We start from the raw sequence: 26,924 nt of genomic DNA, 5'->3' as shown, positions 1-26,924 counted from the left end.
TCCCTCTCTTTTTCCCTCACTTCTCTAAAAATAAATAAATAAAGTCTTTAAAAAATTTTAAAAACCTGTAAGTAGCATTTTAATTTTAACCAATGTGAGAAATGGGATGTAACCATTCTAGACTAGTCTAAGACTCCTCTAGTTTTAGAAAGGATACTTTTTCTGCAATAAACTTTTGAAAGACTTTTTCAATGCCTGACTTATAGAATTGACATCTTGCAAAGCGTCACCTTATTTTAGCATTTTTATCCAATAATAATAAGATTTCATGCTGAGGAAAGATGAAGAAACACATTTCTGATTGTTGACTCAGCACTTCGATAACCTAACACCAGTTTAATATGCAATTAGCACAATTAAGCTGCATTCCATCGATTAAACCTACTGCCTGTAGAAGGTGGCTGCCTCATTAGAATGACAAAGTTTAGCCAAGGGATTCTGGACTACCCTGAGCAATTCCAATCTCTTCTCCTTCCCCAACCTGTGCCCTACTTCTTGAGAATTTAATTTTCACCCTAATAGTGGAAGCCAGCATTCAAAATTTTCTCTAAAAGGGGTAATTCCCAGGGATCACTCTGGCTCTCTTAACCCCAAGAGAGCTGTTCACGTAAAGGATTGGGACATGAAAGGGATTACATGGGGTAAAGGATATAAGACGGTCTATGTAGATTTTCTATCTAGAATAAAGAATGAATGCACATGTTCGACGTGGGCATCCCTGGCATGTAAATCCCGCTGAGCTCCAAGGCACTGCTCAAACCTCCCCTCTGCGAAGAAGCTCGCAGTGAGAACCAGCACTTCTCTCTCATGTCTGCTGAGCCATGATTTGACATTTCACATGCCTGCCATGCGGCATGTCTTTTTTCTCTCAAACCTCAGTGGGCAGGTACCATGTGCCCCCACAAAATAGGCGCTTGATGTGTTTGTTGATCAAGGGTTCTTGAGGAGATGCATTTGTCAGGCCAGGGAATACTTAGAGAGCCAGATCTGGTGCATTCACGTTCTTCCAGCCCACCTCTCTTCCGTGTTCGGACTTGCTGGTCCCAACATCCCAGGTCAATTGTGAGCATCACATTAGATAGAGCATGTGGGAATTTGCCGTCAACTATAAACTACAAACTGACTGCACATGACTAAGGCTGTCGAATTACAACCCAAAGTCCAAAAATTTAGATGGTCCATCAGACACCAGTGAGGTAGAGCAGTATTCCTTTCCTTCACACGAGAGGAGGGAAAGTGGAATATGGTATGCTCTGGGAACCGGCAACTCTGGGTTCAAGTTCTTGATTTGCCCTTGGCTTTGTGTCTAGCCCGAGCTTCACATTTCCCTTCTGTAAAATTAGGCCATTGAACAGTTCTATTTGTGAGTTCTCTTCTGTTTCTGTAAGTAAACAATTTTGTAAGGTAAAACTATCAACACTTTTATTTATATTAAGGGTGGCAGGACAAACACGAAGAATATTCTATAGGAAATCAACTGATTTTTTTTTTTAGATCTATTAGAATGCAGAAGAAAAGCAATTAGTTAATAAGATCACTTTGATTCCTCATGTTACAGAAAGGTGGGGGGTAAAGGAGAACATTTAATGAATACAATGTGAGTATATATGAAGCAAAATATGCCAATTCCTTACATTTAGATACCTGGCAGGCATTTTCTTCTTACAGTACATTTTACTTCAGACCAGCCATGTTTCAAGTCCTCAGGAGCCACATATACCCAGTGGCTACAATCCTGGGCGGTGCTGATGTACTTCAGAGTGGTTAGTTTATGGAAAGGAATTTGGATTTCATTGTAAGTGGGATAGGAAGCCATTGGTGGGCTGAAAGCTGGGGAAGTTGTGTTTGTGTGTGTGTATGTGGTGACATGGTTTAATTTCATCTTTAAATCATCACTCAATAGATGTTTCATCAAGTATGAATCTTACTACGCACACACAGTTAAAGAAGAAATATCTCCTTGATTTATTCCTTTAAAGTCAAATTAAACCCAGTTCCGAACTCCACCTGCTGGGTTGAAAGGAAATTTATCCCAAATTATTATTGCGATTTCTCTTCCCTTTCCTTTCCTTTGCATTTTAAACTGATGGATGAGTGTGGTGTTTGTGTGGTGGTAGGGGGAGTGAGGGCTCATATAGTGCCAATAGCACTGGATACCCTTCCAAATATCAACCCATCCAGGCTGCTATTGAGATGTTCATTTCTGGAGCCCAAATATTCTCAGAAATCTGTGGCTTCCATGCCACCCACAGTGGGAGCCCAGGACTGAGCACCCAGCCTGCCTCGTGCTCCTCACAGGTGTCCTGTACACTTCCCAAGTAGTTCTTAAATCAATGAAATACACTAATTTCCCTCTCCTTCCTGTGTCTGGGGATATATTTTTCCCTTGCTTCTTTGTTTCTCTATTTTTTCTCTCCTCCTCTTCCCAAAGGGTGCCTAGTATGATCTTTTCAATCACTCATATTTCAAAAGAGACAGGAAAAGAGGTGTCTTTAGCGGCCTTTGCATGTCTGATGCAAAGAATTTGAATGGGCTTGACGACTTGCTCAGAACAAATGAATGAGGAATAAAGGGGAATAGATGCAAATTAGTACTTCAGTGATTACCCTGGCACACTAGCTATTATTATTGTCTAGAAGACCGTTAATTGGTTATTGAATATTTCTAAAAGTCTCTAACCTGGGTAGAGTCACATCAACCAGAAGTGTGAGCTACGTCTGGCTCTGCAAAAGCATCAAAAACAAAGAAATAATTTTCCAATGATTTATTCATGTCTGGTTTTCTTCATGTCTAAGATCTTGCTCCTTAAAGTGAGATTTCTAAACTGACAGCATTAGCATTCCCTGGCAGTTAAAAATGCAGAATCCCAGGCACCACTGCAGGTCTGGGAACCAGAAGCCACATCTTAACAACTTCCCCAAGTGAGGGATGTGCACAGCCAAGGGTGCACAGGTCTAAGGCACACTGACTCTAATTTGGGGCTTGCGTTTACTGTTAGCCGGTGGCTCTTCCTGATAAATTAAGAATTGAAGGTAATAATAACCAGGTGCCTGTGATATGTAAGATGCTGAGCTTAGGGACTGTGGGGATGTCTAACCATATAAAACAATCTTTGCCCTAAAGGAGCTCATGGTCTAGAAGGAGAAATAGGATACAAACCCATGAAAACTGAGTAAGGATCTAACAGATACAAACAGCAGCAGGCCATTGGGAGTTTGTAGTAGTCAGGGGCTTAGGGGATAGAGAGGTGAGATTTCAGACAAGTCTGAAAGATGGGAAGGATTTATGTAGTGGTAGAGGGAGTGAGGAGTTCTAAATTGTAGAACGTTTTTTTTCTTTTTGAATCTAAAGTCACACAAATAAAAGTGAGACAAAGAAAGTTTCCTCTAAGAAAGAAGTACAAGCCAAAGGCAGACCACACTTCTGAGAAAGCAATAAAGTGTCTTCCTTTGTACACAAACCCAAGCAGAGAATTAGGCAGACTCCAGAAGGTGACAGTTTGCTGCCAGATTTCTACATTCCTTGAGGCATGCCTGGTGTGGCAGAGAGCTGAAAAGAAATAGCTCGCGGGACGTTCTTACAAGTCCCAGCCTGGTGTCCTTGCACGTGGAGGGCGCATCTCAAATTTGGGAGGACACGCATTGTTTCCAACCAGTGCGGGCAGTTTGTAGAGGCATGAAATCGAAAAGGTCATGGACATGAGTATCATATTCTTCTTAAGCTAAAGTCTTCTCTTCACGTCAACAGAAAAATCCAGAGAGGAATGCATGACACCTTACTGCCTAATGAGATTGTTCAGATGGTCAAGGGATTATAGGCATTTGGTCATCACAGTAAGTAAGGGTCCTAAGGTTGGATCCACACAGCAGACCAGAGAAAGATGCTATAATATGTCCCCATTTATGGTCCTTGTCTTCCTTTAATACTAATAAAATATAATAAAGAGCCCCTACCTTTCATTGAACTCATAATCCTATTTCAGCATTTTAATGATTATTCTTTCTGATTTGTAGGGGCCACAATGCCCATAATGAACAATTAGAGGTAAGATGCCCTTTCCAGGGTCAAAGGCTCTACACAACTTTTGTAAACATGACTGGCATATTAGACTCTTATTATTTGATTAGCTTTGGCAATCAGGAGTTTAAGCTATAATTGAATCATGTCGAGTACATTTACATTGCACATGAATCCAAGAAAAGAATGGGGTGAGTACACCAGAGTTTTAATTCAGGGTTATCTAATCATTTTATTCTAAAATACAGCTCCTCTCATCTTGCTGGAACCCACACACTAAATTAGGGGCTTCTCGCTGCCAGAATTCATTTGGGTTCTTGGGTTTTCACTTTGAAAACTTCCGAAGGAGACCAGGAATCCTGCTGATAGCAGAATAAGCCTCAGCTATGAAAGTCAAACTGGTGATAAATATATTTTACAAAAACCCTAATCAGTCTTAATGAATACAAATAGTATAATGCCTGGATCAGGGGAGTCCAGGGCAATGTTCAGCATGGTTCGTGGGTGGAATTCAACAATTTTTCAAAAAAGAGACTGTTGAGGTAAAGGGGCCCTGGTTATGATAAGCAGTAATGGTGGGGGGCATATGAAGCAATTGATTCATGTTTGTTTAATGTCTTTCAAGATTAAGGCTTAAAAAAATACCTTTCCTGTTTAAGGCAATGAGAGAAGCTGAGTGCATGCACAAAGGTTAGGAAGTTCTTCAATCAGACTTTTTAGGTTTAGGTCCTGGTATTTCCAGTTTGTTCCAACACCAGAAGAAAGACTGGCTCTGTTGGGTTTACTGAAAAGCAGTATGCATGTTTCTCTGTCTTCACCAAGGAGATTAATTTGTCTCTTTGAGGCCCAGGTTTTTCACCTGTTAGGTGAGAATGTAATATCAGTTCTGTCATATTAAAAGAATGTATATGAATATACTTATTATACACAAATATAGATATAAGAATGTCTGGTATATATATGATAAGCATCAATATTTGTTTTTATTGATGTTGTTGCAATAATAATAATAATTATTGTTATTATTGAGCTTTAAATGAGCTGGTATTACAAGAAAATAAATCAACAGCATGGTCCCATGGAACAAAATTGTTTCTAAGTCTTTCATTTTCCTTAAAGTGTTAAATATACAGGGTAATTGCTTTAAATAGGATAATTGCTTTAAATGGGATAATTGCTTTAACTAGGGACCTGGAGATGCCAGCTGCAGTTTGGAAATGTAAAGGCTTAGCCAGTGGGAGAAGTGGCCCAAGCTGCAGATATGCAAGGAAGGTCCCTCAGGAGATGATGTCTAAATTGATGTCTTAAGGACAAAGAGAAGTTAACCAGGCAGAGATGGAAAGAGAGGGCATGTGCAAAGGCCCAAAGGCAAGGGAAAGTATTGCTGTTTTCGGGAGTGCAACTCGTTCAGTTTCACTGGGCGTGACCATGGGATGAGGGTGATGAGAGAGGAGGCATGCAAAGAACGGGGAGAGGACTGATGAGCTCCTATGTCATTCCAAAGACTTGAGATTAATCCTGAGGAGGATGGGGAGCAGCTGAAAGATTTTACACAGGGAAGTAAAGGTGGGAGTCGTGATCAAATCTGTGCATTTGAGCTACCGTTCTGCTACAAAGTAGTTAATGGATTGGAGAAGATTAGTATTGGAGGATGAGAGTCTAGTTAGAAGACTGTCATTATAATTCAGACAAGAGATCTTGGTACCCTAAAATAAACACAGAGGAGTTTTGTCATCTGTTTACTGGAATTCAATTATATGCTTTAAGTGACAAAGTGAGAGGAAAGAATTGGAGAAAGAAAAAGACGTAAAGAAACAGCACTTTAAAGAATGCTAATAAAAGGAGTGTGTGTCCCAGAGAAAGCCCCAAACGGGAGCTATGCCTCTTTTCTGACACTTTCTGTGCCTCCCATGGTGCAGGCATCTCCCAATGATAAATGTTATCCTAGTGTTCACACAAGTATATATTTTCACCCAATACGTCCCTTAAATATAAATCAATGTCTTTATTTAGTGCTCAACTGAAGAAACAGAAATTTGCTCCAACATAAGAGAGAAAACTAACCGTTGGATTTTCTTAGAAACTGTATGTCTGTCTCCACTGAACCATCTTCCTGTGGGATTCTCAAAGATAATCATATCTGTACATGACTTACATCTTAGCCTCAACTGTTTAGAGCCTAATCCTTAAGTGAGATGTGACTACCCTGCAGTGACAATGGGGATAGAAAAAAGTAGGGGAATTGGAGACATATTTAGTAGGTAGAACTGACAACTCCCTGCAAGAGGTAGGGGGGAGTCAGATTGAGGCCCAGATCTGGCTTGATAACAGGACCCAAAATTCCCTTCCATTCACTAATATTACCCCAAAAAGTAGGGAATTTTTCATCTACAGCTTTGGGTTCTGGACTTTATAGGGGCAATCTGGATTTACTCTTAGAGAGTGATACTGGGAAAATAATGCTGGGGACCCATCTTCTCTCTCCTTGTGTTTACTCAGTGATAGGTCCAGATTTAAAGAAACACAAAAGACAGACACAATTGGAAAGCTGTGATTAGATTTCATCAATGGTTAAAAGGAGTCTGTGGAATCCCCAGAAATGAAGATATGCAGACCCTATAATCTACACAGGAGGTTCAAAGCAAGTAGACTCCTTGGAACTAAAAGATATATAGTTGCCATTTGACAGGTGAATAAGCAGTGTGGCAATGAAAGGAAGAAAACTAGGGATTAGTCTAAACTCTGGGGAGGTAAATAACTTCCAGGGTTGACAGGCAGTCAAAGACAATCCAGGAAGATAGATGAGCCAAGATCAGTAAATCCTAGTGTAATCCTCATGCCAGAGGCTGCTCTGACATGAAGAGCTGGTATATATTCTAGGAATTTATCACATTTGTTTGGCTAGAGCCCCATCCAGAAATCTGCCTAAATGCACTATACTAGCTCTTGGAGAGGATGAATGGGGAGGAAATTGGGAGGGAGATTAGAGCAATGTATTTGTCTTGGTTCTCCAGAGAAACAGAACCAATAGGATAATGATTTATTATAAGGAATTAGCTCACATGGCTAAGGAGGATGAGAAGTCCAAGGATTTGCATCAGCAAGCTGGAGACTCAGGAAAGCCAAGGACGTGGTTTCCGTCTGAGTCTGAAGATCTGATAACCAAGAGAGCTGAGGGCCCACATTCTAGTCTCAGTCTGAGACTGAAGGCAGGAGAAGACAGCTCGTCTTCAGTTTGAAGACAGTCAGGCAAGGAGAGAGGAAACTCCCTTTTCTTCACCTTTTTTTGTTCTACTCAGGCTTTCTGGGGGTTAGATGAGGCCCATCTGCATTTGGGAGAGCAATTTGCTTTATTCAGTCTACGGATGCAAATGTTACTCTCATCCAGAAACACCTTTACAGACACACCCAGAAATAATGTTTAACCAATTATCTAAGCACTCTGTGGGTCAAGTTGACACATAAAATCAACCATTTCAGGGGCTTTGGGTTTTCTCACGCTCAATTCAAGTAGAACAGCTCTGATTGGATGAATCTTCCCTTGTAGTTTGACTTGAAGAAAGGACTCTGCTGTAATGAAAAGTTTGCAGCACACGTCCAGCTCTGGAACCACTGGAGCACTTGCGGTATTTACTGACAAGTGTCCGCCTGCCCCCACACTTGTTTTCATAATCCTTTAGATACACCAGTGTTTGGTTTGCTCTCTTGAGGAATACCTACCAGGATTATATATATAAAAAATAAAATTTTTTAATAAAAAGATTGTATGTTTAAAAAAAGAAAAGAAAAGAAAAGAATACCTACTGATTCCCTGTAGCTCACTCAGATGAACAACTCCTGCCTTGCATATTTCTCTGGATTTCCCGGGGTTTGCAATGCATCATTCCTGCATGACCTCAGGTTTCTTAAAATAGACAACTTCTCACCCAAAAGGCATCAGTCTGTCTCTTCAGTGTTTGCTGCAGAATTTACCCTTCAGTTTGCCCTGAATTATGACATTATCATTTTTAACGCGTATCTGGTTGTGAATCAAGTCATCACAAGTAGGATCAGAGGTTGACCAGAAGGTGGTGGGACTGCACCCGTTCCTCCCTAGATCTTTCTCTGGAGCTCCTGCGGGAAGAAACACAATTGAATCCAGAATCAGAAGGCTTGAAGAGAAATCTTGGCCAAGTTCTCATTTTCCCACCATTTTGATTCCCATTAGTGTTGGGGGAATTCTTGTAAAACACTCCACGGATATTTAGGAAGTGAAAGAGATGAACAACAGCTAAAATATGCTCTAATAGGATAGAGTTTCCAACAATTTCAAGTGCCCTAGCCACACAAAGGGATGGTATTTTTGAAGAACACCAACACAGAATCATTTTATATTACAAAACATGTATGTGATTGCACTAAATCGCATACTACAGATATTATGTTATAGTAGGGATGACATAAAATGCCAAAGGTTCAGGCCAAAGTCGTGGGAAAAGTCTGCAATCATTATCAGTTTTAATGGTAAATTCCGTATCTCTTTGGAGCACTGCTGAACTAGGTTACAGAGGGTTATGTTTGTAAATCGCCTATGTGTGCTATTTGTTCACTTTTAATATGTTAATGCAACTGAAAAACAAAAATAGATTATATACCTGAATAAGATATCATACACAAATTTTATATTTCCCTTATTTACTAATTAATGGGGCTTTTGATACTTAAATTTAACTTTCATGCAGTCAAATCTACCTAAGATACTTAATCTATCTCAGGTACTCAGACTTTGCTTCAAGAACAAATTTACTTATGAAGATTCACAATCAGTTTTACGAGGTTATATAACTAGTAAGTGAGGAACTGAGATTTGAACTCAGTTCTGTCTGATACTTAAGTGTCTTCCACTCTCAAAGCCTCATTGAGTCTTTCTAAATTATGTGTTTGGTTCTCTTGACCCAAGTTTATGACTGATCTTCAATGTAACTTTATTGTAGTGAGAATGTTGTATCTTTTTGATTGTAAACTGCTCTATTGAGATAATATGTATGGTGTATGGCTCTACCCTCTTCACTCAACCTTCCATCCTCTGCTTTTGCAGCATAAAATACAAAGGACAAAAGAACAGGTACCAGAAAATGCATGTATTGATTTTACACATATTTAACTGAAATAAATATAATGCCCAGATTGAATAAATTAAAAAAACACTTAAAATAATGTACACGGAAGGTTTGATAATAACAAAAAAACCCAAGAGATGGGGAAAAATCACATTATTCAAATAAAGGGTTACTTTAGTAAATGGAGCATATGGCTCTGAGATGAAATATTTTTATAATGAAATAATTATATCAATACAGGTTAAGACTGAAGGTAAGTCAGAAAAACAGGACATTAACAGAAAGGATGGTGACATTGCCAGTTACAAGAACAAGTATCACAAGGAAGATGCTGACCCTGCAGCTTTAGAGAGGCACCAATGACCAATTCCGCTGAGGAGCACTCTCACTGGAATCACTCATTCCCCGAGTCTTTACCGAGGCCAACTAAGTGCTGTGACTGAGGTACTAAGTCTCAAACAGAGATGCTGGCCTTTCCCCAGGGAAATACAATCTACTGAGAAAGACAGGTGGTAACATAACCAGAGTACAGGGCTGAAAGGAAAAAGCAACACATGGTATGCTAGACTGGGTGGGTAAACCAGAGGTTAGTTGAATAGGTGGTATTTAACTAAAGGCCTGAGAAATGAAAGGGTTTTGACATAAATAAAAAGTATTTTTCAATGAAAGAGCAACTTAGAAGAAGGAAAAAGCATGTGACTATGCATAGACAGTAATTTTTAGGGTACACTGAGTGGTTTAAAGTGAGTAACACAGAAGATTCGTAGAGGCATTCAGCAGTAAATGGAGCCACGTTCAGTGATGACTCGTTTGAGTGTAAGTGATAGAAATCTAAATTAAACTAGTATAAGCCGAAAGAGGCCAATGGAAGGATACCGGGTTACTCATTTCACAGACTGCCCAAACGTAAGAGAGTGCATGGAACACCTGAGCCTCAGAAACCACGAGACACGGTGCCCTGAATCTCGTAGTCACCTTGTTCTGTCCTTTCTCTCCATACGGTGCTGTTGTACTTCTCCGCCCTTATGAGCCCAGTGATCCACATAGTCAGGGGTTGTACAGGGTACAGCCTGGGGGTCACTGACCCAGCATGGGTCAAGAACCCGCCACAAACCACTCGATTTCATCAGAGTAGAGAAAGACACTTCCTGGAAGAAGAAAGAGGGTTGTGGGGGGCGCTCTACAGGTAGCTCTCCAGAGTTCTGCCGCATATTGGGCCTGGCAGCACTGTCATTAAAAACGTTCAAGAGCCTAATTTACCTTCCAATGGTCTTTCCTCTGGTCCTCCTTTCCTTCCTGCCTCAACTTGTGGACCCTCACCCAGTTTCCATTTCCCTCGATCATCCTTTCTTCCTCTTCTATGGCCTTTCGCTGTTCAGCAGCGCTTTCTCGCTGGGATGCCCTTCCCAGGTATTCTTCAAAGCACGAAAGCACCAGCTAGCTGCATGGTCCATATCAAAAGTAATCAGCCCTGAATTAGGATGCTACTTGCTTTCATTCATGTTTTTATTCATCATTTGCTCATTGACCTCTTGGCAGGAACAGTTAGGATAAAGAAATTAAAAATAATAGAAATGGGTTTTACAGGGTACAGCCTGGATAATAATAATAATAATAGATAATTATTAATAGATAATAATAATAGATAATAATAGCATAAATGTATTTTGTGATCACCATGTGCTACCCACTGTAGCTATATTATCTCCTTTCATCACACATAGTAACTCAATTATTTTTAAAGTAACAGAGTAGTGTAATTGGGATATAAAGCTAAGCTCTTTGACTCTCAAATCCTTGTGTATAGCCACTAGTCTGACATGAGGAATACTATATTTGTCCCAGAGATGGTCACCGAATAGTGGACAAATGCTGTACAAAGTAATAAACACTATGACATTGTTAAGCATCGGTTTACTAATGACAAGAATACCTGGAGTAGCGAGGCACCTGACCCATTCTAGGAGGGAGGAAGGCTTCAGAGAAGACTTAGCCCGAGGTATAGTTGACCAGGTGAGGAAGGGCTCGAAAGGCTTCTCTGGGTGGAAATGAACAGTCCCCCATGCAGAAGTGAGAAGGTGGTGGTAGTGAGTGCTCACTGAATAGTCCTCATTGAATAGGTTTAGCAGAAGTGGTACTGAGGTTGGGATGAAGAGCAGTGGCAACAGATATAACTAGAAAATCAAATAAGAGTCACATGAGAAGGGTGTTGTATATTACACTGAGGACTTTGGACTTTTTCCAGAGGCAGTAGCTAACCTCTGAAGGATTTTAAACATGATCAAATTAATAATTTAGAAAAGTCATTCCTAGAAGCAATGTAGAGGCCAGAGATTGGAAGACTTAATTGAGAAGCAACATTTGAGGCAGGTTTAAGTCCTTCATTTCTATATATTCAGGGCCTACTCAATTGTTGTTGGACACTTGCATGAATAAAGGCACTGCTAGAGTAACCTGGGCAAGAAATAGGAAGGCCTGCGTTAGGACAGTCGCTGTGAGATGGAAATTGTAGGGTGCATTCTCAAGACGAGAGAACTTTAAAAGGCTGCATCTGCCTTTCAGTTCATTGGCTATTATATTCTCATTTTCATTCTGAATGGCATTAAACATTTAGCAGTGCAGAAAATAATATACAGTTTACCACCTAATAGTAATACAACTTAACTACATGCCACATTTGCATTATGTCTTAAATATTTAAAATAACGTTGTTAGAAGTTATAATTATTATTTGTAATTGCTTTATGGTATAAAAGTTGGTCGAGGCAATGCACCATAACTTACTTGAGCATTTTTCTATTGTTAGATTTTTAAGCTACTAGTCATTTTTGACATCTCTCGCTCTTAGAGAAGAACGCTGTGCTGAACAGCTGCAGTCATAGCTGTGTCCTTGAGAAAGATCACTTCCTCTCCTTTGCTGTCCATTTTGCCTAGTGTTTGTAGAGATCAGAGTGTGGGAAGAGACTGTTCAAGTATAGCTGATGTAGATATATAGGTTATTACTTGGTTGAAGGCTATACACGGGTTGTGTGATTAAATGGCTGGGGAGCCATTCTGGGAACAGTGACTTTTTTTGACAAAATATTATTTTTATCCCACTTCTTTAAAAATATTTTAAGACTATATCCACACTGTCTACATTTAGATAATGTTTGTCACATAGAAGCTCAATATATATTTGTTGATTGCGTGAATGAACCAATGAACAAGAGAAATGCAAACAAATCACCTGAAAAGCCCAAAACCCATTTTGCGCGCATGTATTTGTGTTCAGAATCCTAAGACACAAATTCCTTCAAGAAATGATAGTTCTGCCAGGATCAGAAATACGATGGGAGGGTTTAGAAAGAAGTCAAATTAACAGGACATCTCGTCTCCATAAGAAGCGAGATGTCTTATTTCAAAGAGAATCAAATCCGCCAGAATCCTCTTGTGTGTAATAGTGGGAATTAGGCTGATAAATCGTCGCTCGCATGAGAAGGACGGCGGCGCTGGGGCAGGGATCAGGAATGAACTGCGATTTAGTATCTGTTCCGCCACTAACTGAAATCTCAAGTTAAGTCCATTGGAAACAATCTATGTGCTTTTGAGTTTAGTCCCTGGAGACCAGCACACTCAGTTTCACCAGGAACTAGTGACCGAGGACTATTTTCTTAAGCGTTCCCAGTTTTTGTTTTCTCATATATATATAATAGGGATGAAAAAAACAGCTTGTTCATGAAGTTGTTTTGAAGATTAAGTAAAATAGCATAAAGTCCTGGAACATAACAACTTCTCAAAAAACTCTAACAATTGCTATTATCTATTTGAAAATCTATCGCTTATAATTATGGTATAGTTTAATCCATACAGTGGTTGAACAGGGGGCAAATTTATTTATATATGAACCATGATCCCTGTGTCTCTGTTCTAGGCTCACTGGAGGCAAACACTGTTTCCTGACTGCCTCAAATGGTACCCCCCACCCGTGCATGAGAATCACAGGAGAGCTTTAAGACACATAGAAGCTCAGACCCCATCCCCAAAACTCAGAATTATGATCTGAATTTTAACAGAGTCCTTGGAAGTTCTGTGCACGCAAACATATGAGCAGTGCTCTTTGACCCTTCAGTCATTTTCATCCCCCGTTTGAGCTACTGACTTCAGCGAGTGAATGGAGGTCAGCCCTGGGCGGTGGGTCATGGTTGTGTCAGGCCAATCAGAACCCTCCTGCTTCCCTAAGAAGCAGCACCAGAAGCACCAGGAGTTTATTTCATTTTCTCAGCTACATTCTGAAGTTGGAGTGACATCCTTCTGCCCATTGTTGGGAGGCCTCTGGGAACGTTTTTTCTCTCCTTCTGTACTTCTTCCCACACATCTTGCTCCTTCTCTCTGTAAATGCTGTAAGAGGATAAAATCCCTGAGTTTGGGCTGCCATTCAGCACCCAGATGACAAGATGAGAGAATGTGAGTACAGTAAAGATGGTGTCCTTGAGAATATTATTGACATGTTGAACCACCGCGGCTACCACCTGCTTTAAGGATTCTTATTAAGAGAACATGTGATGCAGAATTAACCTTACCAAATCCAAAAGGCAGCCTGGCTTTTGCTCTTGACTACTGGGTAGTGATCTTGGGTCCTTGGAACATCATGCCTGATAAGAGAGCCTTTGTTTGGGGGCTTTTGGTGGAGGGGGTGGCATCAGTTCTGCCTGTGAGCGGACTGAAGACTCACTGGGTCAACCTGCCTTCTGGAAGGGTTGGGGACTACAGATCAGACTCGCAGGAAGTCTGTTATTAAACCCCAGCGAAAACTCTGGAAGCCCACTCTGGGTCTGAGTGAGCTTCACCGGGTTGGCAATAGTCGGTGGGGTCTAACATTTAGTAGGAAGACTTGACATTGTCCTTGACTCCACAGGGAGAGGACGACTGGCAGCTCCACGTCTGGAATCTGCCCTTGGCTGATTTTAATCTGTATGCTTTCCTCGTAATGAACCATGAACAGCAGTTTTCAGTGAGGTCTGTGAGATCTTCTAGTGGATTATCGAAACTGATGGCTGTTTTGGGAGCTCCTCACACTCGCAATTCATATCAGAAGTAAGGAGGAGGGATGAAAGACGGTTTCCTCTAACTCTGACAGCTGGCTAAAACTCTTCACAGAGAGTAGCATATTTTCCCATTAAGCCACTGTCAGTTGGAAATTCCATTGTCAGAGTTAAATTCCTTCTAAAAGATATTCCAGTGTTTCTCAAAGTTTTGGGTCTCCAGACCCCTTTACATTCTTTAAAAAATATTGAAGACTTCAAATAACTTTTACATAGGTTAACTCTATTAATATTTACTGTGTTCAAAATTAAAACAAGAGGTTAAAGTATTTACTTATTAATCCATTTAAAAGTAACAAGAAACCATTACATGTTAACATAAGAGATATAAAATCTGTAATTATATTTTTACACTAACTTGGGAGAAATAGCGTTGTTTTACATTTTTAAAACGCTCTTAAATGTTTGACTTAATAGATGATGTTCTTCTCTCTGCTTCTGTGATATGTTGAAATATATTGTTTGGGTTGAAGTATAAGAGCAAAATTAAGCCTCATGAGGAAATGTAACTGGAAAAGGGAAGAGGATTTGAATTTTATTTTCAGATATCTGTAGATTTCTTTTTCTGATACATTAGTCAAATCCAGCAGGTGACCCTTTCTTAAAGGTTAGTTGCAGTGTGGACTCTGAGATTGTGTCAATGAAGTTCTCATACTCTGTCACCACGCACAATTCTGTAACATCATTCACGTAACGTCATACGCTGGGCACCCAGAGAAAAACTGGCTTACCGTGTTATGCAGGCCTTCCAGCGGCATGTCTCATATGACATTAAGAAGTCACATTTGTTAATACTCCTGAGCTCATCAGAAATGTCTTCAAGTTTCAGGAGGCTGAGAAGCTGATGATGGACAATACAAGTTTCCCAACATTCTAATTTCCTCTTAAAATATTTGATTGTATCATTGGCACCGAATCTTGTCAGGTGTTTTCCTTGGATAGGTGGCTTAATTTTAGATAATGTCTAAATACCTAAGTTTGTCAGTCAGTCATTCTTCCAAGTAAAAAAAACAATATTCCATGAAAACTGTGGGCAGTTTAACTTGTAACTTAAATAGTTACAGGAAGATTTTTGTTCTTGTGGCGACAATCATACTGTGGTATTCAGCAGACCAGCTTTGTGCATACATCCTACTTTATTACAAAGACTATTTTAACATCACATGGATTTAGGGCTGGTATTTAATAAAATTAATAATTTCCACTGCTTTATCAAGGTCGTTCCTATGTGAAACTGGCATATTTTTAATGAAAATGTGTGCCGGAGAATAATTCAATTTTGGAGCCATGGTCTTAATTCATGTTGAGTTGCCAGCCATTTTACCCACTGTTTGCTTTTGTACTGTTATTGCAAATGTTAACAAAGAGAAATATGACAAATGGCATATATATTATTAAAATAATTTTGACCTCGACACCTTTTTGTGACACACTAATGACGTAAAGGATGTAGCAGTGGTATAAGGAGGCAGCTTGGTGATATCTGGGTGTGCACCAGTGGACACCCCTCCCCGACCCCCCATTGGTCCCAGGGCGAGCTGTGAGTTCTGGAGGAAGGCTCTGCATGGTCCAAACTCTTCCTCTGTCATCCCTCCCAATGCTCCTTCCATCTTTTCACTAATGGGTCTGAAAACTTGTTTACGCTAATAGAGTGGTTAAAGCCAAGGGCTTTGACATCAGACGGCCTTGTCTCTGTCTTATGTTAGCTGTAACCTTGGGCAAATTCACTTCTTTGTCTTTGCTTCCATTTTTGCACTTGTAAAGTGGAAACCACTAATAAGTTGTTTTGAGAACTAAACAAGATAAATAATATAAGGCACTGAGAACTCTCCTTAATGCTGTAAAAACTATCAGCAAGAGTTACTTGTTTTAATTACTATTATTTAATAATTTACTCCTTCTAGTGAGATTTGCATGTGAGCCAGGGATATCTGGTGCCATAGGACTGAATTCCAATGACAGGATCTCAGGTACAGTCAGCAAGCAGGTTCTGTTGTTTTTAAATCTTTGGGTCTAGTTGTTGGAAAAGAGAGATTTCAGAGCTCCCGGAACCATCCCTGTAGTCCTAGTTACTCATATTAAATGGCTGTGTTAATAAGCTTATTCTTAATGTTCAGCCAATACTGTCTTCCCAGGGAATTCCACAAGGAGGTAGTTATGTCTCTGCTCAGTATTTATGCTCTGCTAACCTCCTCATAAGGCAATTTGCACATGGTTGAGGCCTGATAAATGCATGTAAACTCTATATCTTCAAAAGAAAAAAAATACACTCATTTGTAAGTGAACTGCTCCTTTGAAAAAAAATTCTCTAAAAGCAATATTTTCTGAGTGTCACTGATCAAACCAAATTAAAAAATATATATAAAGAGAAAGCAAAGAAAAGAAACCTTGAAATAACATGTGTCTTCTGGGTATAGCTCCCAGCAGCGCATTGTGAGAACGCCGTCACTCCCTGGTCCCTTTGAGACTGAAAAAGCAGCTGCTTGTTGCCCAAGGAAAATAAAGGCTTACAAATTATTTCCCTACAAAAAGAAGAACAGGTTATTGCAGGTATTCATATTAGTTTCCGATCCAGCAGAGAATGGCTTATATAATTGTATTTGGGGAACTCCGTTGTAGAAAGAGATTTATAGTTTGCTGGGTTTTTTCTTGCTGTTCATGAAAAAACTATTTGTATTTTAAAATATAGACTCTCAGCAAGTGTCACCCTGAAGAATTGGGACTCCTAGACTATTTTGTTACATTTTAGGGGATTAAAAAACACACACGACAGTTACACTATTAAGGCACAGCGATGGAGCTGCCACTCTCCACCTCATCACTCAGGGCTCTCTTTAGTTCAATTATACACCTCCACGGCTAAGGAAGATAGATGGAGGTCATTTGGGAGCCGTACACCACAATGCCTTGAATGCAGAACTATGTTCTTAAACTGATTTACACCTTGTTCTCCAGTGTTCTACAACCAGGGCTTGGATTGAAATGCACGAGCCGTGATTGAAAAGGCTGTTCCTTGGTTTTAACATCACAGCCCGTGCTGGCCAGCAGTTATTACCTTCAGAGAATGCCGCCTTCGTGACTTCAGTGGTGGCAGCAGAACCAAACCGGACTGAAAGGGAAATCGGGGTTCTTGGTCAGAATGGCCTCTGGGGAAGGAGAACGTCGTGAACGTCTCCTGTAAGTTTTAACTTGATAGTGTGTGTGGCCCCTGCAGGAGAGGAGTTGTGTAATTGAAAGAAGCAGTTTGCTTTCCCAGCATTGACAAAAAATACTGTCACGCTGCTCTGATTTAACTCCCGTGTATCTCCCGGTGTGAAAGATGTATAGTGTGCTAAAGGAAGTCAATTAAACAGGGACATGAAACTTCGTGGAGAAAAGAGGGGTCTTTACAAATTGGAAGTAAGTATTGTTCCTGTCTTCTGGCTGCTATTCTTTCATATCCTGGGTTCAATTTCTGGGACTTCTCCCCTAGCTGTTCCGTTAGTGTCACTTCAGAATGTTGTCACCCATGGGAATTAAAAAGCACATTAGAAAATAATTAGCAAAAAGGGGGGGAAGGTGCCTATAAGAACTGCATGCTCTCCTTACCTGTGTAAAGTTGAATGGAGGATGTGTCAGGAAATACGGATCCTACTGCCCCCAAGTTTACCCTAATGGGTCACCAGGAACAAAATAGCCTAGATCTTTCAGTGATATGTGAGTTCACTGGACGTATATCCACAACGCCAAGGGGTTTCATAAAAGTTCACCTCTGAATTACAGGCTATAAAAAGTTTTATTCCCACTGATAGGTTTTCATTTTGAAGGGAATAGATCTTTCCAAGAACCTACTTGAAGCCAGCACAGAAGCAATCCTGTTCTCTTCTCAAAAGAAAATAATAATTGAATTTAAGTCATATACCAGGTCTTCTGTAACATATTTTCTCTATATAAGTTCATCTTCAGTTAGATTCTTTTTTTTTTATGAGATGGTATTTAAGATGTTTCTTAAACTCCTAACAGCCTTAGAAACAGTGGAGTTATAAAACATTTCATTAACATTTAAAGTTATCTTAGACATACTGCCGAGCTGTAGAAAGTATTTTTAAGGGCTAAACATTTTATGGCCCTCCTAACAGTGCCTTATAAAAGAACTGAAACATTCTAAAGCTTTGCTCTGCCCTTAGATTCAACAGATCGTATGGAATGCTATAAGTAGAGACTGAAATGGAACATTTTTCTCATTCTGCATAGGTAGGGTTTTGCCTTTGAAACTGTATTTATCATTGTTAACAAAGAATCTATCTGTTACATTTTTGATACCTACTACACATTTCAGACTATCAGAGCCTTCTTTGTTGATTTCATTCTGTATCATGCTCCTTCTCACAGATCGCACTTCACCGCACTGGCAAGCCTGCCCCTAAGCACCTTCCTCCTGGAACTCCCCTCCCTGAAACATATGTAGAGCTAGTTCCTGTTCACCTTTGGGATGAGCTCAAAATTCCTTTCAGGAGAAGTCTGCTGTGACCATCTCTGAGTCTAGTCTCTCTCTATCACACTACCATGTTTATTTTTATTTTCCTCACTGTACTTAACATGAGCTAAATAGTTTGGCTTATTTCTGTTTATTATCTGACTCTTGCAACTTTAGCAAACTCCTTGGGTATAGAAACCTTGTCTTGCTTACTGCCAAATCTGTAGACGCTGGAGTGCCAGGCAGGCAGGCAACTGACATTAGTTGAAGTGAATGAATGACTAATAGGTTTCAAAAAGCGTGGGAAACTCATGATTACTAAGAAAGTGAATACTACGGAGTAGTTTAAAAGAGACAGAAATCTTTAAACAATGACAAGAAACTATCCATGAATAATTGTTACATGGGAAAACAAGTTACAGAATAATTCATTTAGAAGAGTATATTACATTTTAGTTAAAAAAGCAAAATATGCAATTATGTACATGAGTTAGTATATAAATAAAACATTTAGCCAAATTTAGCAAATAATAGTAACTATTTCTCAGTAAGTAATTACATGAGAAGTAATTACATGAATCTGTATTTCCTCAATTATATGTGTCTATAGTATTTTAGTTTTTACAATGAATAATTGGCTATTGATAACTTACTCTATTCCAGGGACTATTCTTGATGTTAATTAGTATATAAATGAACAAGTCAAAGTTCCTACTCTGACAGGAAGATCCTACCTCCACAGGCCCTCCATTATATTGAGAAAAATAGAACTGATAAAGAAAAGTAAAGCCAACTTAAGACAGAAAGAGAGAAAGAGATGAGGTGGTTAGAGGAGACCTTTCTGATGTGAAATTTAAGTAAAGACATAACTAGGATGTATCCAGTCAGGAAAGCCTTGGTTATACTGGAGTAACCCCCAACCGCAAAACCTCAGTGGCTTAAATAACAAAGGAGAATTTGTTTCTCGCCCACACAGACGTCCGACTTGGTCTGGTGAGGGCTCTGCATCCATTGTGCAGTAATGCCAGCCAACAGAGCTCCGCCACTTGGAACACGCGGCCTTCCTGAGGTGACAGGAGAGCAGAGGGCTGAAGTCAAACAACACAACTAAATTCCACCAAGCCCTCCGCCAGAAGTGACAGGTCCCTTCTGTTCACATGCCATTGACCTATCATCACAGTAAACCTCTGTGCACCTAGAAGTAACAGAGAACCAGAGACTGGTGAACATTAGTGATGTTGACCGTATAGAGAAAGGCCTATCGATATCTGGAGAGCAAGTCCCAGGAAAAGGGACAGAAATCGCAAAGACCCTGAGGTGTGTATATGCTTTTGTTTCATGTAAGTAGGCAACGTGTCTACAGTGCAATAAATTAAGAAGAAAAGGAAAAGTAAGTTTGAAGAGGGAGTCAAGGGTCAGATCCTGTAGGGTCTTCTAGCCCATTATTATTATACTAAGTGTGATGAGAAGCCACTGGGAGGGATGCGAGCCTGAGAGTGATGTTATCTGATTAATGAAGCACTCCTGTTATCATAAAAAGGCAGCAACATAGAGGCAGGCATAATAAACAAAAAAAATGATGATAGACTATCAACCTGAATAAATACAGAAAGGGAAAGAAGAGACACTAATCAGTTGGATAAATAGAAACCCGAATGGTTTTAAGATAAAAGCAGTTCCAAGGTTTTGATTGCACAAAAATAAATCCCTCAGCTCGATTTTTTTAAACACTAGCTGAAGTCCTACAATACCAACAAAACACGAAAAGAATATGAGCTCCTTTAATACGGGCAAGCGAATTAATTGAGTACGCGCAGATGGCTGCCGCACGGAGCAGGTGATAGGCAGCTTTCCGTGGAAGCTTTCAGTTTCCCGCCGCTTAGGGAAAGAAACACACAGGTCCTCTGAGAAGTTATTTGCCGTTCCACCAAGGGTTTCATAGTCTCTCATTCCTTCTCCGTGTTTCTGGAGACTCGGAGTATTCATGTGTTTTTTTCCTAGACACAGTAAGTGGAAACAACCCTGGCATATTTGCTCTATTTCTGAGTGCGTAAGGTGAATCAAAACTCAGCTTCCCATGTTCACATTACTGAGCATCCTGTCTCACTAGTAGACCTTCAGGCCTGCTTGGGTCTATTCCTGCAATAATTAACTGAAATTGTAAAGGGCAGATAGTGTTATGTGAATATAAATTACCATAAATTGCAAAAAAATGTCAGATGTCCTATAGGTCTAACAGGATGTGTGGTGTATTTAAAATAAATGCAAGAAGTTCAGGATTCCAAGTAAAAGGCCCAGAGACAAAAAAAGAATTCAACCTGTCTGTGAAACATGACACCTGGCTGTCCTCCCACTGATACTGTCCTCCTTTCCTTCCCTACCCCCTTAGGTAGGGAGGTCACCTCAAGTTCTTCTCTAGGCTTAGAATAGTGTCCCTTTGACTTCTGACTACATCTCACCTCTTTTTTAAGGATTGGTCTCAATGTTCTCATCAGTATGGTAAGAACTTCTACCTCACTGAGTTGCTTTTAGGATTTAATAATAATAATAATAATAACAATTATTATTATTATTTTAAAGCACTTAGAATAGTTCCTGGCACATATAAGTGCTCATAATCTTAGGAAATGTAAAACATAAATATATAATAGAGAAATTTTAAAGGTAACTTTAAAAATAAATATTAGACAGTAAGTTAAATATAAATAAGTAAAGTTTTAATGAGCTCTTCCCACACTCCTGGAAATGGTTGTATGTCCATTTTACAGGCCACAGACACCCCTTAGAAGGTCACTATACAAGGTATCATCCAGGCCCATGGCATCCTGGCAAAACTCTAATTCATGAAGTAGGATAGGAATTCATTTACATAAAATCACAGAATTCTAAAACTGGAAGATAGCTTCTGAACCATTTTCCCCAGCCTCTACTGTTTTATGGATGAAGTATCAGAAATCCAGAGAGACTGAATGTTGTGCCCAAGTCACATGGTGCCTGAGTATTAGAAGAGGTAGAAGCAGGAATCTCCTTGGAGATCAAAGAAAGGAACCACGAGACAAAAAACAATTCTACTTTTCACACAGCCACCAGTAAAACAACCTAGATCCAAATCAACACTACCGTTGTGTACCAGGATGTTCCTGAAAATATCTTACCAGTTTTGGTGATAGTCATTTTAGATATTTTTACATCTGACTTCCATGTTAGATAAACAAGCAATTTTTTTTTCTGGAAAACTGAGAAAGAAGCTATGTTGAGTTGGTAGGTATGAAATATAGTTATGGGGAATAATTCCCATGAAGAATAATTAAATACCACTTAATCATAGGGGCATGATAGATGATAGATAATATTATGCTAATCCAATGGGCATTGTCAGATGATTAGAGTCCCCGTTTAGGGTCCTACATAATTATACTTCCTATCATGGCGGAGACTTTGGTGCCTTTTGTTAATCAGTATCACTCTAAACCACTGTGAGACATTCAGCCAATCCGACCACTCAATTAGTGCGGTTGAATGGTCTTGACCTCATAAATATGAATAGGGGATGTACACAATAGAGCAGTAGTTTTAATGACAATGAAACTGCCACGAGGGATAAAAGAAAGCGTGGATTTAAAAAAATAATTAAAATTGCAATGAGAAAAATCATAATTAGCTGTGAGGATTACATATATTTGTTAAAATGTTCCTCACTTGCTTTTTGGACAAGAGCCGAGTGAGTCATTTTGTACTTTATTTCTTTTAGATATGTGTGTCCCGATTGCTGGTAGCTGGACTTATGTAGCATTTAAATAATGTAAAAATCCATGTAAATATTTGGACAACAGACGCAGAGGATAGGAGTTCAGACAGGCTCTAGAACCCAGTGTCACAAGGTTTAACCAGAAATATAAAATTTGAATGGTGCCCAATCAACAGGTCATGGTTCAAAGGCAAGTGCAGTGTGAAGAGTGTCAGTCAAGGCCCTCGGCCCTTGTGTCACTACGCAACAGTGTGAAGGAAGAGAGTATGTGTTACGTTTACTTACTTAGTCCTCTCATTCCACGTTCACCCCTTGCAAAAAGGGTTGTGCTTTTGCTTACAAAGAGGCAAAAAACCAAAAAAGAGCAAAATGACATAAATTATAATTATTTAAGAAGGAGAACAGAAATACAAGAGCTGGGTCCTAAATAAAGACATGGATGAAGTCAATATACGAACATACATGCCGTGAAATTTTACACAGAGGAGGTTGGTATGATCTGAACTCATCCCTGGAGTCTCAGATGTTACAAGGCTTGCAGAAGAAAGCAAAGTCATGAAGATATTCACTAATTAGTGTCCACTCTAAACATGGTCTCTTTGCTTAACCCTACCCTCTGTCCTTACCAGTTGAGTCCTCTGTCAATCTCTCCCTGATAATTGCCATTGTACAATGCAAACATTGTACCTTGTACAGTTGAACTTGTAAATTGTGAAAAATATGTAGGGCTTCATGTAGTGGGTGAAAATCAGATTGGATAACTTTCTGAATCACAAGTCAGTGGCAAATGAGGATCGGGCAGAGTTACATTAGTTAACAACCAAATACAGGAGAATGAATGAAGAAGACAGGACTGGTGTGTGCTTCCAAAGCAAAAAGCTTGAATATCAAAGGATTAAGGAGGGCCCATGGGGAAATTGATGAAGCTCTTGAATATTTCTGAAGAAATGACCTTCTCTATCTTACTATGAAAGTCAAATGTGAACGACATCTTACTAAGCTGTCACATGATTTTATCAGAAAACAATGGCAAATAAATACACATAAAATTTTTTGGCTTGATACGTTAATGCACAGTTTTTAAGTATGTTAAAGACAAAAGAAAAACAACTTTTTAAATAATTTAATTTTGATTTTTGAGATAAAATTTCTATCAACCTCTGTAGCCCCACCACGCTCTTATTTTTTACCTCCTACTAAGTCGCCATCATCATTTACTAAAGAATTTTAGTCTCTGATTTAAAAGGTGCTATTTTTAGTATTAATTATTGCTATCAATAAATGCCTTACATGTGCCTGGCACCAGCTACTGCTATACATGTATCAGCTATAGATTTGTCCTGCCTAGTAACCAGCTCAACATTATTAAATTCGGAGTTTCATAGCATATTTGATCACTGAAGCCTCCTTTCTTTTATGTGAAAATTCCAAAACTGTAGTTTTGAAATAGATGTGCACACCACAACCAACTGTAAAATGTTTGGAAAAGGAGACACTAACACTCCACCCCAACCCCAAGTCAATGATGTAGAGTGGGTACCATTAACTAAGTCTTAGGAGGTTCGCTAGGTGATCTGGATATGGCTTTTAAGCAGTATTGGAGGCAGTGGAACTTGTTAGAAATACAAATTCTTAGTCAAACTCAAGCAGGAAGAATAAACATATGTTCTGCTGGGGTGGTTTTGTACACTGTCAGCTTAGCTGCACTGGAAGCAGGAACCCAAGAACCCCAGGCTCTGAGTGAAAGAAGGTCACAAGAGAAATGTGCATAAGGTTGGGAAGGTGAATGAGAAGCAGCAGACCTTAACCCTCTGAAGGTCAATGAAAGGTGTCAGGTGTGGTTGAAGCCCTTGTGTATTGTGACATGTTGTTAGTCTGCCTTATTCACAGAGGCCAGTGCCGACAGCCACTCTGCCTCCCTTCAGCTCTGTAAGCCTGGGCTGGATGCGTGTGCAGCTCCCCAGCGAAGGTCTCCAGCACATTCTGAAGTCATTCACATCATTGGGGTTAAAGATGTAGGTGCCAGTTTATCCCCACTCTCCTCTGTTTTACATTCACTTTCTTCCTCATTGGCTGCCCTGCTGACCTGTGGTGACCTGAGACCCCCACCCAAAGCACAGGCATCTACCACTGATATACTTTGTGACCAGCCAACCTCTTGGTGTTTGTTGGTGAGCCTCTTATTCTGGACCCTCCAAACGCCCCCTTTGAGACATGCACTTACCACATGAAATCACTGAACTTTTACACAGCACTGTGTGCTGTACTGCTGTGTATACACATGTCTTTTTGAATAGCAGGTTCGTACAACTCTCATCAAAGGGGTTTTATATCCTAAAAAATATTGCAAAGAGATTAGCTATGTATAAAAATAAAAAGTTTTCCAAACTCAAGCAGGAAGAATAAACAGGTTTCAGCTTAGCCTTGTGTGGGTGTTCACTATATGTCAGGTCCCGTGCTGAAGGCTTCTCCGAGATCATCGTTCATCATCCAGTTCTCACAGCACTATCAGACGGATGCCCTCGGCTCCCCCATTTTATATATTAGGAAGCTGAGGCTCGTGAAGGTGCCATAGCTCACCCGTTGCTGAGAATTTTAGGGATGTTTGTGTTAGACTGCCTCCTAAACAGATGAGAACAGAAATCTGACTCATACAATAAATCCCATTCCTTTAAGTCCATGTTCATTAAATGGGTATGATCTGCTCATTCTTAGACATATTCTTTTTATTGTGAAAGTAAAATATTTATTGGCAGAAAATTGGACAATTCAGTTAAATGCAAAGACGTGAATAAAATCACCCAGAATCCCATCAATTAGGCGATTTCTTTTAAAATGACTTTCTGTGGCTTCTACTTCCTATAAAAATAAAATGTATTTTTATAGGTTTTCTGCTCTCACCACTTCTCATTTTAAATACACGTCTGTTTCTGTTAAACATAAGATGACTTCCATTTAAGTTTTATGTAAGAATGGACTCTTTGGTGTGAATACAATTATCTGATATTTGGAATGCACTCATTTAGTTAATGGTTAACATGCCAAGAAAAGAGCTTAAGACACAATAAAAAAAACAAGTGGCGGTAGTGGAATTTGCCTTTAATGATCTCTGATCAGTTTTTACTTGTGTGCTAAAAAAAATCTTTTACACTCTTTTTTACTGAGATGCCACAAAGTCACTGGGGCCACGATTTGCTGTTGTTAATATGCCCTTCAGTAATACTAAGTTCAAGTATGAAAGCCTTATCAGGCTCCCTCTAGCATAAAGCTCCCATAGTTTCCTGGGCTCACCATCATTAATGGGTCTTTTATGAGAGCAGCTAACCAACAGGTCAGTGAATACCAATGACAGGCAATCAACTTTTTTTTTTGGCAGTTCTTTGTGTTTTTGAGTGATATAAAGATAAGTGGGCTCTGCGTGTGTAGATCATCATTCATTGTGAGTTTCCACCCCTTAATATATAGCCTTGCAAATGATGAGCTCCAGTGTCACTGTGGCACTGCGCAATTATCTAATAGGAAAGTGAAAGTCGTCCTGTTTTTAAAGTAGCTCTCACCGGATCAATTAATTAAATGAGTGTAAATGCCTACAAGTGAGAGATTCAGGCCTGAGCCAAGCTCTCTCATGATATCAGAATCCAAGAAGCTAAAAAATAAAAGAAAGGGGCCAGGAGAAATAAAGAAAGGCAGTTTTAAAGAAAACACAAATATGATTCCATGTACATGAAGTTTCTAAAATAGTCAAACTCATAGAAGCAGAGAATATAATGATGGTTGCTAGGGGGTGGGAGGAAGGCAAACTGAGGAGTTGTTCAATGGTTATAAAGTTACAGTTACATAACACAAATAAGTTCTAGAGAGCTGCTCTCCAACATAGTTAACAACAGAGTACAGTGCATTAACAACTTGGTCTTATGTTAAGTATTCTTACTGCACACACACGTGTGCACACATACACAAAGCAAAGGGACACTAGAAATCTTTTGAAGGTGATGGACATGTTTACTATCTTGTTTGTGTTGATGGTATCACAGGTATGCAAATATCCAAACTCATTGAAATGTATACCTCCATGAAGTTGAAAAACACAACAAATTCTATCTTCTGCATCCAAAGACAAGAGTCATGTGAAATCCATATTGGTTTGGCCAACGTGAATTGCTGAGGTCCCATCCCCTCACTATTGCTTAGGCACTTTCCTGAGCACTTCTCCATTCAAGGGTGTTTGTGTCATGGAGTCTGTCTGAAAATGGGCTGTTACGTAGTTTATATACTGTCACTTGAGTGACTTAGATTTAGTGACATTGATAGAGATACCCATTTTTTCCAGGTACTTATCTTTTTAGTCAATTCAAGATTCCTGGTAATGGAAGTTCAGCTTTGGTTATAATATTTGCTGGTATAACAGGGAATTAATTTAGAGAAGTCAATATCTGCATTATTCTCATCTAGCATGCTTTTTCCTAGAAGGAGGAGAAGGAAGAGGAACTGTATTAAAACAAACAAAATCCTTGAAGACT

Source organism: Desmodus rotundus, chromosome 2 (assembly GCF_022682495.2).
Source record: "Desmodus rotundus isolate HL8 chromosome 2, HLdesRot8A.1, whole genome shotgun sequence".
NCBI lineage: Eukaryota > Metazoa > Chordata > Mammalia > Chiroptera > Phyllostomidae > Desmodus > Desmodus rotundus.
Note: the sequence above shows the minus strand (reverse complement) of the source record.